At 43.9% G+C, this 12,133-nt stretch overlaps 1 long non-coding RNA gene across 4 annotated transcripts in view; it reads left to right on the forward strand.

Moving 5' to 3' along the window:
- The window catches only part of LOC125788881 (uncharacterized), a 44,152-nt gene extending 40,974 nt beyond the window's left edge, over positions 1–3,178 (forward strand). For 3 of the 4 annotated variants that reach the window (XR_007429837.1, XR_007429839.1, XR_007429838.1), the window contains 2 exons: positions 2,795–2,966; positions 3,086–3,178. This is a non-coding gene — a long non-coding RNA (uncharacterized LOC125788881). The remainder of the gene's footprint in view (positions 1–2,794; positions 2,967–3,085) is intronic. The other variant, XR_007429840.1, reaches the window with a different exon arrangement.
- Positions 3,179–12,133: the final 8,955 nt, after the last annotated feature.

Below are 12,133 nucleotides of genomic sequence, written 5' to 3' on the forward strand. Positions count from 1 at the left end.
TCCTAGTGGTTGCTAAGGTGTTGCTAAGTGGTTGCTAGGCAGTTGCTATCGGTTCTAAAGTGGTTGCTAAGCAGTTGCTAGGCAGTTGCTAACATATTCCACATGGTTGCTAAGTGGTTGCTAGGCAGTTGCTATAATTTCTAAAGTGGTTGCTAGGCAGTTTCTAATGTTTCCCTAGTGGTTGCTAAGGTGTTGCTAAGTGGTTGATAGGCAGTTGCTATCATTACTAATGTGGTTGCTAAGCAGTTGCTAACGTTTTCCTAGTGGTTGCTAAGGTGTTGCTAAGTGGTTGCTAGGCAGTTGCTATCATTACTAAAGTGGTTGCTAAGTGGTTGCAAGGCAGTTACTAACGTTTTCCTAGTGGTTGCTAAGGTGTTGCTAAGTGGTTGCTAGGCAGTTGCTAACGTTTTCCTAGTGGTTGCTAAGGTGTTGCTAAGTGGTTGCTAGGCAGTTGCTATCATTTCTAAAGTGGTTGCTAAGTGGTTGCTAGGCAGTTGCTAACGTTTTCCAAGTGGTTGCTAAGGTGTAGCTAACTGGTTGCTAGGCAGTTGCTATCATTTCTAAAGTGGTTGCTAAGTGGTTGCTAGGCAGTTGCTAACGTTTTCCAAGTGGTTGCTAAGGTGTAGCTAACTGGTTGCTAGGCAGTTGCTATCATTTTTAAAGTAGTTGCTAGGCAGTTGCCAACACATTCCACATAGTTGCTAAGTGGTTGCTAGACAGTTTGCTATCATTTCTAAAGTGGTTGCTAAGCGGTTGCTAGGCAGTTGCTAACCTTTTCCAGGTGGTTGCTAAGGTGTAGCTAACTGGTTGCTAGGCAGTTGCTAACGTATTCCACATGGTTGCTAAGTAGTTGCCAAGTGGTTGCTAGGCAGTTGCTAACGTTTTCCAGGTGGTTGCTAAGGTGTTGCTAACTGGTTGCTAGGCAGTTGCCATCATTTCTAAAGTGGTTGCTAAATGGTTGCTAGGCAGTTGCTAACATTTTCCAGGTGGTTGCTAAGGTGTAGCTAACTGGTTGCTAGGCAGCTGCTATTATTTTTAAAGTAGTTGCTAGGCAGTTGCTAACGTATTCCACATGGTTGCTAAGTGGTTGCTAGACAGTTGCTATCATTTCTAAAGTGGTTGCTAAGTGGTTGCTAGGCAGTTGCTAACGTTTTCCGGGTGGTTGCTAAGGCAGTTGCTAAGGCAGCAGCTAACTGGTTGCTAGGCAGTTGCTATCAATTTAAAGTAGTTGCTAGGCAGTTGCCAACATATTCCAAATGGTTGCTAAGTGGTTGCTAGACAGTTGCTGTCATTTCTAAAGTGGTTGCTAAGCAGTTGCTAGGCAGTTGCTAACGTTTTCCAGGTGGTTGCTAACTGGTTGCTAGGCAGTTGCTAATTTATTCCACATGGTTGCTACGTGGTTGCTAGGCAGTTTCTAATATTTTCCAGGTGGTTGCTAAGGTGTTGCAAGGCAGTTGCCATCATTTATAAAGTGGTTGCTAAGTGGTTGCTAGGCAGTTGCTAAAGTTTTCCAGGTGGTTGCTAAGGTGGTTGCTAAGCAGTTAATAGGTGGTTGCAAAGCCCTGACTGGGGTGCCGGGGTGTCCAAACTTTTGAGAATTAGCTGCTCCATACAGCAGCTCCTCCATACACTCACAGTACTGGAGGAGCAGGGGAGAGAAGGGGTTCCGTGCGCAGAGCTGCTCGTGTGTGAGATGGAACTCTGGTCCCCCCATTCATTTCTATGGGGCAACTTCGTACGACATTTGTACGAAATCCGTACGACATATCGTTTCGTAAAGCATATTTTCGGAAAGAACTCACTAAGTTCTATAGACCATCCGAATTTCGTCTTCGTATCTCAAAAATTGTGACGCTCACAGCCATTCAAAATTCTTCTAGTTCATTGTCTATGGAAAAAAGGGCGTACGTTTACGAAGTTTTTACGAAAATCGTACGATGTATCGCTCCAAAAAGCACAAGCACACCCCGCGGCTATAAGTTCTACCATTGTGTGAAGTTTCGTGGTTCTAGCTCGAAAGCTCTAGGAGGAGTAGTTGTTTATAAAACGTGGCGAGAATAATAATAATAATAATAATAATAAAAAAAATAAGAAGATTACGAAGAACAATAAGTTGGCTTTTCCAAGCCAACTTAATAAGAAGATTACGAAGAACAATAAGTTGGCTTTTCCAAGCCAACTTAACTAGAAAAGGTAAAGTTCGTGAACGAACTTTAAGTTGGCTTGGAAAAGAATGCTAATAACGTTAAAAAGTTAAAATGGTTGCTAAGCTTTTTCCGTCTGAAGAGTGTGAAGAGTCATTGACATGCTGTTAACTTTTGGCTAAACGCTAAATGCTAAAAACGCTGAAATCTAAAAACATTTGGTTAAACGCTGAAATCTAAAAACATTTGGTTAAACGCTGAAATCTAAAAACGTTTGATTAAACGCTGAAATCTAAAAACGTTTGGTTAAACGCTGAAATCTAAAAACATTTGGTTAAACGCTGAAATCTAAAAACGTTTGATTAAACGCTGAAATCTAAAAACGTTTGGTTAAACGCTGAAATCTAAAAACACTTGTTTAAATGCTGAAATCGTAAAACTTTTGGTTAAACTTTTGATTGCTAATGTGTTGCTAGGCAGTTGCTATCATTTCTGAAAAGGTTGCTAAGCTGTTGCTAGGCAGTTGCTAATGTTTTCCAGGTGGTTGCTAAGCTATTGCTAACTGGTTGCTAGGCAATTGCTAACATATACCAGGTAGTTGCTAAGGTGTTGCTAGGTGGTTGCTAGGGTGTTGCTTGGTTGTTGCTAAGGTGTTGCTATGGTATCTGGGGTGGTTGCTAAGATGTTGCTACGTGGTTGCTAGGGTGTTGCTATGGTATCCGGGGTGGTTGCTAAGGTGTCGCTAGGTGGTTGCTAGGGTGTTGCTAGGTGGTTGCTAAGGTGTTGCTATGGTATCTGGGGTGGTTGCTAAGGTGTTTCTAAGTGGTTGCTAGGTGGTTGCTAAGGTGTTGCTATGGTATCTGGGGTGGTTGCTAAGATGTTGCTAGGTGGTTGCTAAGGTGTTTCTATGGTATCTGGGGTGGTTGCTAAGGTGTTTCTAGGTGGTTGCTAGGTGGTTGCTAAGGTGTTGCTATGGTATCTGGGGTGGTTGCTAAGGTGTTTCTAGGTGGTTGCTAGGTGGTTGCTAAGGTGTTGCTATGGTATCCGGGGTGGTTGCTAAGATGTTGCTAGGTGGTTGCTAAGGTGTTGCTATGCGGTTGCTAAGGTGTTGCTATGGTATCTGGGGTGGTTGCTAAGGTGTTGCTAGGTGGTTGCTAAGGTGTTGCTATGGTATCTGGGGTGGTTGCTAAGGTGTTGCTAGGTGGTTGCTAAGGTGTTGCTATGGTATCTGGGGTGGTTGCTAAGGTGTTGCTAGGTGGTTGTTAGGCAGTTGCTATCATTTCTAAAGTGGTTGCTAAGTGGTTGCTAGGCAGTTGCTAACGTTTTCCTAATGGTTGCTAAGGTGTTGGTAAGTGGTTGCTAGGCTGTTGCTATCATTTCTAAAGTGGTTGCTAGGCAGTTGCTATCGTTTCTAAGGTGGTTGCTAAGTGGTTGCTAACGTTTTCCTAGTGGTTGTTAAGGTGTTGCTAAGTGGTTGCTAGGCAGTTGCTAACGTTTTCCAGGTGTTTGCTAAGTGGTTGCTAACTGGTTGCTAGGCAGTTGCTATAATTTCTAAAGTGGTTGCTAAGTTGTTGCTAAGTGGTTGCTAGGCAGTTGCTAACGTTTTCCAGGTGGTTGCTAAGGTGTTGCTAAGTGGTTGCTAGGCAGTTGCTAACGTTTTCCAGGTGGTTGCTAAGCAGTTAATAGGTGGTTGCTAAAACCTGGCTGGGGTGCCGGGGTGTCCAAACTTTTGACTGATAGCTGCTCCATACAGCAGCTCCTCCATACACTCACAGTACTGGAGGAGCAGGGGAGAGAAGGGGTTCCGTGCGCAGAGCTGCTCGTGTGTGAGATGGAACTCTGGGCCCCCCATTCATTTCTATGGGAAAACTTCGTACGACAATTGTACGAAAACCGTACGTCGTATCACTTCGCAACCTATTATCGCTAATGTTTTCCAGGTGGTTGCTAAGCTGTTGCTAACTGGTTGCTAGGCAATTGCTAACATATAACAGGTGGTTGCTAAGGTGTTGCTAGGTGGTTGCTAGGGTGTTGCTAGGTGGTTGCTAAGGTGTTGCTATGGTATCCGGGGTGGTTGCTAAGGTGTTGCTAGGGTGTTGCTAGGTGGGTGCTTGGGTGTTGCTAGGTGGTTGCTAAGGTGTTGCTATGGTATCTCGGGTGGTTGCTAAGGTGTTGCTAGGTGGTTGCTAGGGTGTTGCTATGATATCTGGGGTGGTTGCTAAGGTGTTGCTAGGTGGTTGCTAGGGTGTTGCTAGGTGGTTGCTAAGGTGTTGCTATGGTATCTGGGGTGGTTGCTAAGGTGTTGCTAGGTGGTTGCTAGGGTGTTGCTAGGTGGTTGCTAGGTGGTTGCTAAGGTGTTGCTATGCGGTTGCTAAGGTGTTGCTATGGTACCTGGGGTGGTTGCTAAGGTGTTGCTAGGTGGTTGCTAGGGTGTTGCTATGGTATCCGGGGTGGTTGCTAAGGTGTTGCTAGGTGGTTTCTAAGGTGTTGCTAGGTGTTGCTAGGTGGTTGCTAGGCAGTTGCTATAATTTCTAAAGTGGTTGCTAAGTGGTTGCTAGGCAGTTGCTAACGTTTTCCTAATGGTTGCTAAGGTGTTGGTAAGTGGTTGCTAGGCTGTTGCTATCATTTCTAAAGTGGTTGCTAGGCAGTTGCTATCGTTTCTAAGGTGGTTGCTAAGTGGTTGCTAACGTTTTCCTAGTGGTTGTTAAGGTTATGCTAAGTGGTTGCTAGGCAGTTGCTAACGTTTTCCAGGTGGTTGCTAAGGTGTTGCTAAGTGGTTGCTAGGCAGTTGCTAACGTTTTCCAGGTGGTTGCTACACAGTTAATAGATGGTTGCTAAACCCTGGCTGTGGTGCCGGGGTGTCCAAACTTTTGACTGATAGCTGCTCCATACAGCAGCTCCTCCATACACTCACAGTACTGGAGGAGCAGGGGAGAGAAGGGGTTCCGTGCGCAGAGCTGCTCGTGTGCGAGTTAGAACTCTGGGCCCCCCATTCATTTCAATGGGAAAACTTCGTACGACATTTGTACGAAAACCGTACGACGTATCGTCGAAACGTTAAAAATTTCGGAAAGAAAGCGGTAAGTTCTATAGACCGTCCGATTTTTGTCTTTGTATGTCAAAAATTGTTACCTACACAGACGTTCAAAGTTGTCCCCTATTCATTTCCTATGGGAAAAAAAAGCGCACGTTTACGAAGTTTTTACGAAAACCGTACGATGTATCGCTTAAAAAAGCACAAGCAACCTATTCGGGTATAGGTCCTACGATACTGCAAAATTTCGTGGTTCTACGTCAAAATCCCTAGGAGGAGATAGTGATTAAATTTTGCGAATAGAATAATAAGAATAAGACTAGAAAAGGTAAAGTTCGTGAACGAACTTTAAGTTGGCTTGGAAAAGAACGCTAATAACATTAAAAAGTTAAAATGGTTGCTAAGCTTTTTCCGTCTGAAGAGTGTGAAGAGTCATTGATATGCTGTTAACTTTTGGCTAAACGCTAAATGCCGAAAACGCTGAAATCTAAAAACGTTTGGTTAAACGCTGAAATCTAAAAACGTTTGGTTAAACGCTGAAATCTAAAAACGTTTGATTAAACGCTGAAATCTAAAAACGTTTGATTAAACGCTGAAATCTAAAAACGTTTGGTTAAACGCTGAAATCTAAAAACATTTGGTTAAACGCTGAAATCTATAAACGTTTGATTAAACGCTGAAATCTAAAAATGTTTTTAAACGCTGAAATCTAAAAACGCTTGTTTAAATGCTGAAATCGTAAAACTTTTGGTTAAACTTTTGATTGCTAATGTGTTGCTAGGCGGTTGCTATCATTTCTGAAGTGGTTGCTAAGCTGTTGCTAGGCAGTTGCTAATGTTTTCCAGGTGGTTGCTAAGCTGTTGCTAACTGGTTGCTAGGCAATTGCTAACATATACCAGGTGGTTGCTAGGTGGTTGCTAGGGTGTTGCTAGGTTGTTGCTAAGGTGTTGCTATGGTATCCGGGGTGGTTGCTAAGATGTTGCTAGGTGGTTGCTAAAGTGTTGCTAGGTGGTTGCTAAGGTGTCTATGGTATCCAGGGTGGTTGCTAATGTGTTGCTAGGTGGTTGCTAGGGTCTTGCTAGGTGGTTGCTAAGGTGTTGCTATGGTATCTGGGGTGGTTGCTAAGGTGTTGCTAGGTGGCTGCTAGGGTGTTGCTAGTTGGTTGCTAGGTGGTTGCTAAGGTGTTGCTATGCGGTTGCTAAGGTGTTGCTATGGTATCCGGGGTGGTTGCTAGGGTGTTGCTAGGTGGTTGCTAGGTGGTTGCTAAGCTGTTGCTAGGCAGTTGCTAACGTTTTCCTAGTGGTTGCTAAGGTGTTGCTAAGTGGTTGCTAGGCAGTTGCTATCGTTTCTAAAGTGGTTGCTAAGTGGTTGCTAGGCAGTTGCTAACGTTTACCTAGTGGTTGCTAAGATGTTGCTAGGCAGTTGCTATCATTTCTAAAGTGGTTGCTAATTGGTTGCTAGGCAGTTGCTAATGTTTTCCTAGTGGTTGCTAAGGTGTTGCTAAGTGGTTGCTAGGCAGTTACTATCATTTCTTAAGTGGTTGCTAAGTGGTTGCTAGGCAGTTGCTATCGTTTCTAAAGTGGTTGCTAAGCTGTTGCTAGGCAGTTGCTAACGTTTTCCTAGTGGTTGCTAAGGTGTTGCTAAGTGGTTGCTAGGCAGTTGCTATCGTTTCTAAAGTGGTTGTTAAGTGGTTGCTAGGCAGTTGCTAACGTTTTCCTAGTGGTTCTTTAGGCGTTGCTAAGTGGTTGCTAGGCAGTTGCTATCGTTTCTAAAGTGGTTGCTAAGTGGTTGCTAGGCAGTTGCTAACGTTTTCCATGTGGTTGCTAAGTGGTTGCTAGGCAGTTGCTATCATTTCTAAAGTGGTTGCTAAGTGGTTGCTAGGCAGTTGCTATCATTTCTAAAGTGGTTGCTAAGTGGTTGCTAGGCAGTTGCTAACGTTTTCCAGGTGGTTGCTAAGGTGTTGCTAAGTGGTTGCTAGGCAGTTGCTATCCTTTCTAAAGTGGTTGCTAAGTGGTTGCTAGGCAGTTGCTAACGTTTTCCATGTGGTTGCTAAGTGGTTGCTAGGCAGTTGCTATCATTTCTAAAGTGGTTGCTAAGTGGTTGCTAGGCAGTTGCTAACGTTTTCCTAGTGGTTGTTAAGGTGTTGCTAAGTGGTTGCTAGGCAGTTGCTATCGTTTCTAAAGTGGTTGCTACGTGGTTGCTAGGCAGTTGCTAACGTTTTCCATGTGGTTGCTACGTGGTTGCTAGGCAGTTGCTATCATTTCTAAAGTGGTTGCTAAGTGGTTGCTAGGCAGTTGCTATCATTTCTAAAGTGGTTGCTAAGTGTTTGCTTGGCAGTTGCTAACGTTTTCCAGGTGGTTGCTAAGGTGTTGCTAAGTGGTTGCTAGGCAGTTGCTAACGTTTTCCAGGTGGTTGCTAAACAGTTAATAGATGGTTGCTAAACCCTGGCTGGGGTGCCGGGGTGTCCAAACTTTTGACTGATAGCTGCTCCATACAGCAGCTCCTCCATACACTCACAGTACTGGAGGAGCAGGGGAGAGAAGGGGTTCCGTGCGCAGAGCTGCTCGTGTGCGAGTTAGAACTCTGGGCCCCCCATTCATTTCAATGGGAAAACTTCGTACGACATTTGTACGAAAACCATACGACGTATCGTCGAAACGTTAAAAATTTCGGAAAGAAAGCGGTAAGTTCTATAGACCGTCCGATTTTTGTCTTTGTATGTCAAAAATTGTTACCTACACAGACGTTCAAAGTTGTCCCCTATTCATTTCCTATGGGAAAAAAAAGCGCACGTTTACGAAGTTTTTACGAAAACCGTACGATGTATCGCTTAAAAAAGCACAAGCAACCTATTCGGGTATAGGTCCTACGATACTGCAAAATTTCGTGGTTCTACGTCAAAAGCCCTAGGAGGAGTAGTCGATTAAATTTTGAGCGCGGAATAATAATAATAACTAGAAAAGGCAAAGTTCGTGAACGAACTTTAAGTTGGCTTGGAAAAGTACGCTAATAACGTTGAAAAGTTAAAATGGTTGCTAAGTGGTTGCTAGGCAGTTATGATCATTTCTAAAGTGGTTGCTAAGCGTTTGCTAGGCAGTTGCTAACGTTTTCCAGGTGGTTGCTTAGGTGTTGCTAAGCAGTTGCTAGGCAGTTGCTAATGTATTCCACATGGTTGCTAAGTGGTTGCTAGGTGGTTGCTAAGCAGTTGCTAACGTTTTCCAAGTGGTGGCTAAAGTGTAGCTAACTGGTTCCTAGGCAGTTGCTATCATTTCTAAAGTGGTTGCTAAGCAGTTGCTAGGCAGTTGCTAACATATTCCACATGGTTGCTAAGTGGTTGCTAGGCAGTTGCTAACATTTTCAAAGTGGTTGCTAAGATGTTGTTAAGTGGTTGCTAGGCAGTTGCTATGATTTCTAAAGTGCTTGCTAGGCAGCTGCTAACGTTTTCCTAGTGGTTGCTAAGGTGTTGCTAAGTGGTTGCTAGGCAGTTGCTATCATTACTAAAGTGGTTGCTAAGTGGTTGCTAGGCAGTTGCTAATGTTTTCCTACTGGTTGCTAAGGTGTTGCTAACTGATTGCTAGGCAGTTGCTATCGTCTCTAAAGTGGTTGCTAAGTGGATGCTAGGCCGTTGCTATCATTTCTAAAGTGGTTGCTAAGCAGTTGCTAGGCAGTTGCTAACATATTCCACATGGTTGCTAAGTGGTTGCTAGGCAGTTGCTATCGTTTCTAAACTGGTTGCTAAGTGGTTGCTAGGCCGTTTCTATCGTTTCTAAAGTGGTTGCTAAGCAGTTGCTAGGCAGTTGCTAACATATTCCACATGGTTGATTAGTGGTTGCTAGGCAGTTGTTAACATTTTCCAGGTGGTTGCTAAGATGTTGTTAAGTGGTTGCTAGGCAGTTGCTATAATTTCTAAAGTGGTTGCTAGGCAGTTGCTAACGTTTTCCTAGTGGTTGCTAAGGTGTTGCTAAGTGGTTGCTAGGCAGTTGGTATCATTACTAAAGTGGTTGCTAAGTGGTTGCTAGGCAGTTGCTAATGTTTTCCTAGTGGTTGCTAAGGTGTTGCTAAGTGGTTGCTAGGCAGTTGCTATCGTCTCTAAAGTGGTTGCTAAGCAGTTGCTAGGCAGTTGCTAACATATTCCACATGGTTGCTAAGTGGTTGCTAGGCAGTTGCTATCGTTTCTAAAGTGGTTGCTAAGCAGTTGCTAGGCAGTTGCTAACATATTCCACATGGTTGCTAAGTGGTTGCTAGGCAGTTGCTATCGTTTCTAAACTGGTTGCTAAGTGGTTGCTAGGCCGTTGCTATCGTTTCTAAAGTGGTTGCTAAGCAGTTGCTAGGCAGTTGTTAACATATTCCAAATGGTTGCTAAATGGTTGCTAGGCAGTTGTTAACATTTTCCAGGTGGTTGCTAAGATGATGTTAAGTGGTTGCTAGGCAGTTGCTATAATTTCTAAAGTGGTTGCTAGGCAATTGCTAACGTTTTCCTAGTGGTTGCTAAGGTGTTGCTAGGTGGTTGCTAGGTGGTTGCTAAGGTGTTGCTAGGTGGTTGCTAAGGTGTTGCTATGGTATCTGAGGTGGTTGCTAAGGTGTTGCTAGGCGGTTGCTAGGTGGTTGCTAAGTGGTTGCTAAGGTATTGCTAGGTGGTTGCTAAGGTGTTGCTATGGTAACCGGGGTGGTTGCTAAGGTGTTGCTAGGTGGTTGCTAGGTGGTTGCTAAGGTGTTGCTAGGTGGTTGCTAAGGTGTTGCTATGGTATCTGGGGTGGTTGCTAAGGTGTTGCTAGGTGGTTGCTAGGCAGTTGCTATCATTTCTAAAGTGGTTGCTAAGTGGTTGCTAGGCAGTTGCTAACATTTTCCAGGTGGTTGCTAAGGTGTTGCTAAGTGGTTGCTAGGCAGTTGCTAACGTTTTCCAGGTGGTTGCTAAGGTGTTGCTAAGTGGTTGCTAGGCAGTTGCTATCGTTTCTAAAGTGGTTGCTAAGTGGTTGCTAGGCAGTTGCTAACGTTTTCCATGTGGTTGCTAAGTGGTTGCTAGGCAGTTGCTATCATTTCTAAAGTGGTTGCTAAGTGGTTGCTAGGCAGTTGCTAACGTTTTCCTAGTGGTTGTTAAGGTGTTGCTAAGTGGTTGCTAGGCAGTTGCTATCATTTCTAAAGTGGTTGCTAGGCAGTTGCTAACGTTTTCCATGTGGTTGCTAAGTGGTTGCTAGGCAGTTGCTATAATTTCTAAAGTGGTTGCTAAGTGGTTGCTAAGCAGTTGCTAACGTTTTCCAAGTGGTTGCTAGGCAGTTGCTAAGTGGTTGCTAGGCAGTTGCTAACATTTTCCAGGTGGTTGCTAAGTGGTTGCTAGGTAGTTGCTAACATATTCCAGGTGGTTGCTAGGCAGCTGATAAGTGGTTGCTAGGCAGTTGCTAACGTTTTCCAGGTGGTTGCTAAGTGGTTGCTAGGCAGTTGCTAACGTTTTCCAGGTGGTTGCTAGGCAGTTGCTAAGTGGTTGCTAGGCAGTTGCTAACGTTTTTCAGGTGGTTGCTAAGGTGGTTGCTAAGCAGTTAATAGGTGGTTGCTAAGCCTTGGCTGGGGTGCCGGGGTGTCCAAACTTTTGACTGATAGCTGCTCCATACAGCAGCTCCTCCATACACTCACAGTACTAGAGGAGCAGGGGAGAGAAGGGGTTCCGTGCGCAGAGCTGCTCGTGTGCGAGATGGAACTCTGGGCCCCCCATTCATTTCTATGGGAAAACTTCGTACGACAATTGTACGAAAACCGTACGTCGCATCATTTCGTAAAGCATATTTTCGGAAAGAACGCGGTAAGTTTTATAGACCAGCTGAATTACGTCTTCGTATCTCAAAAATTGTGACGTTCACGGCCGTTCAAAATTCTCCCCCATTCATTCCTATGGGAAAAAAAAGCGTACGTTTACGAAGTTTTTACGAAAACCGTACGATATATCGCTTCAAAAAGCACAAGCAACCTAATCGGGCATAGGTCCGACGATCCTGTAAAGTTTCGAGTTTCTACGTTAAAAGCCCTAGGAGGAGATAGTGATTAAATTTTGCGAAGAGAATAATAATAATAACTAGAAAAGGTAAAGTTCGTGAACGAACTTTAAGTTGGCTTGGAAAAGAACGCTAATAACGTTAAAAAGTTAAAATGGTTGCTAAGCTTTTTCCGTCTGAAGAGTGTGAAGAGTCATTGATATGCTGTTAACTTTTGGCTAAACGCTAAATGCTAAAAACGCTGAAATCTAAAAACATTTGGTTAAACACTGAAATCTAAAAACGTTTGATTAAATGCTGAAATCTAAAAACGTTTGGTTAAACGCTGAAATCTAAAAACATTTAGTTAAACGCTGAAATCTAAAAACGTTTGATTAAACGCTGAAATCTAAAAACGTTTGGTTAAACACTGAAATCTAAAAACGCTTGTTTAAATGCTGAAATCGTAAAACTTTTGGTTAAACTTTTGGTTGCTAATGTGTTGCTAGGCAGTTGCTATCATTTCTGAAAAGGATGCTAAGCTGTTGCTAGGCAGTTGCTAACGTTTCCAGGTGGTTGCTAGGCAGTTGCTAAGTGGTTGCTAGGCAGTTGCTAACGTTTTCCAAGTGGTTGCTAGGCAGTTGCTAAGTGGTTGCTAGGCAGTTGCTAACGTTTTCCAGGTGGTTGCTAAGTGGTTGCTAGGCAGTTGCTAACGTTTTCCAGGTGGTTGCTAGGCAGTTGCTAAGTTGTTGCTAGGCAGTTGCTAACGTTTTCCAGGTGGTTGCTAAGTGGTTGCTAAGCAGTTGCTAACGTATTCCAGGTGGTTGCTAGGCAGTTGCTAAGTGGTTGCTAGGCAGTTGCTAACGTTTTCCAGGTGGTTGCTCAGTGGTTGCTAGGCAGTTGCTAACGTTTTCCAGGTGGTTGCTAAGTGGTTGCTAGGCAGTTGCTAATGTATTCCAGGTGGTTGCTAGGCAGTTGCTAAGTGGTTGCTA

The sequence above is a fragment of the Astyanax mexicanus genome, unplaced genomic scaffold (assembly GCF_023375975.1).
Source record: "Astyanax mexicanus isolate ESR-SI-001 unplaced genomic scaffold, AstMex3_surface scaffold_31, whole genome shotgun sequence".
NCBI classification, from domain to species: domain Eukaryota; kingdom Metazoa; phylum Chordata; class Actinopteri; order Characiformes; family Acestrorhamphidae; genus Astyanax; species Astyanax mexicanus.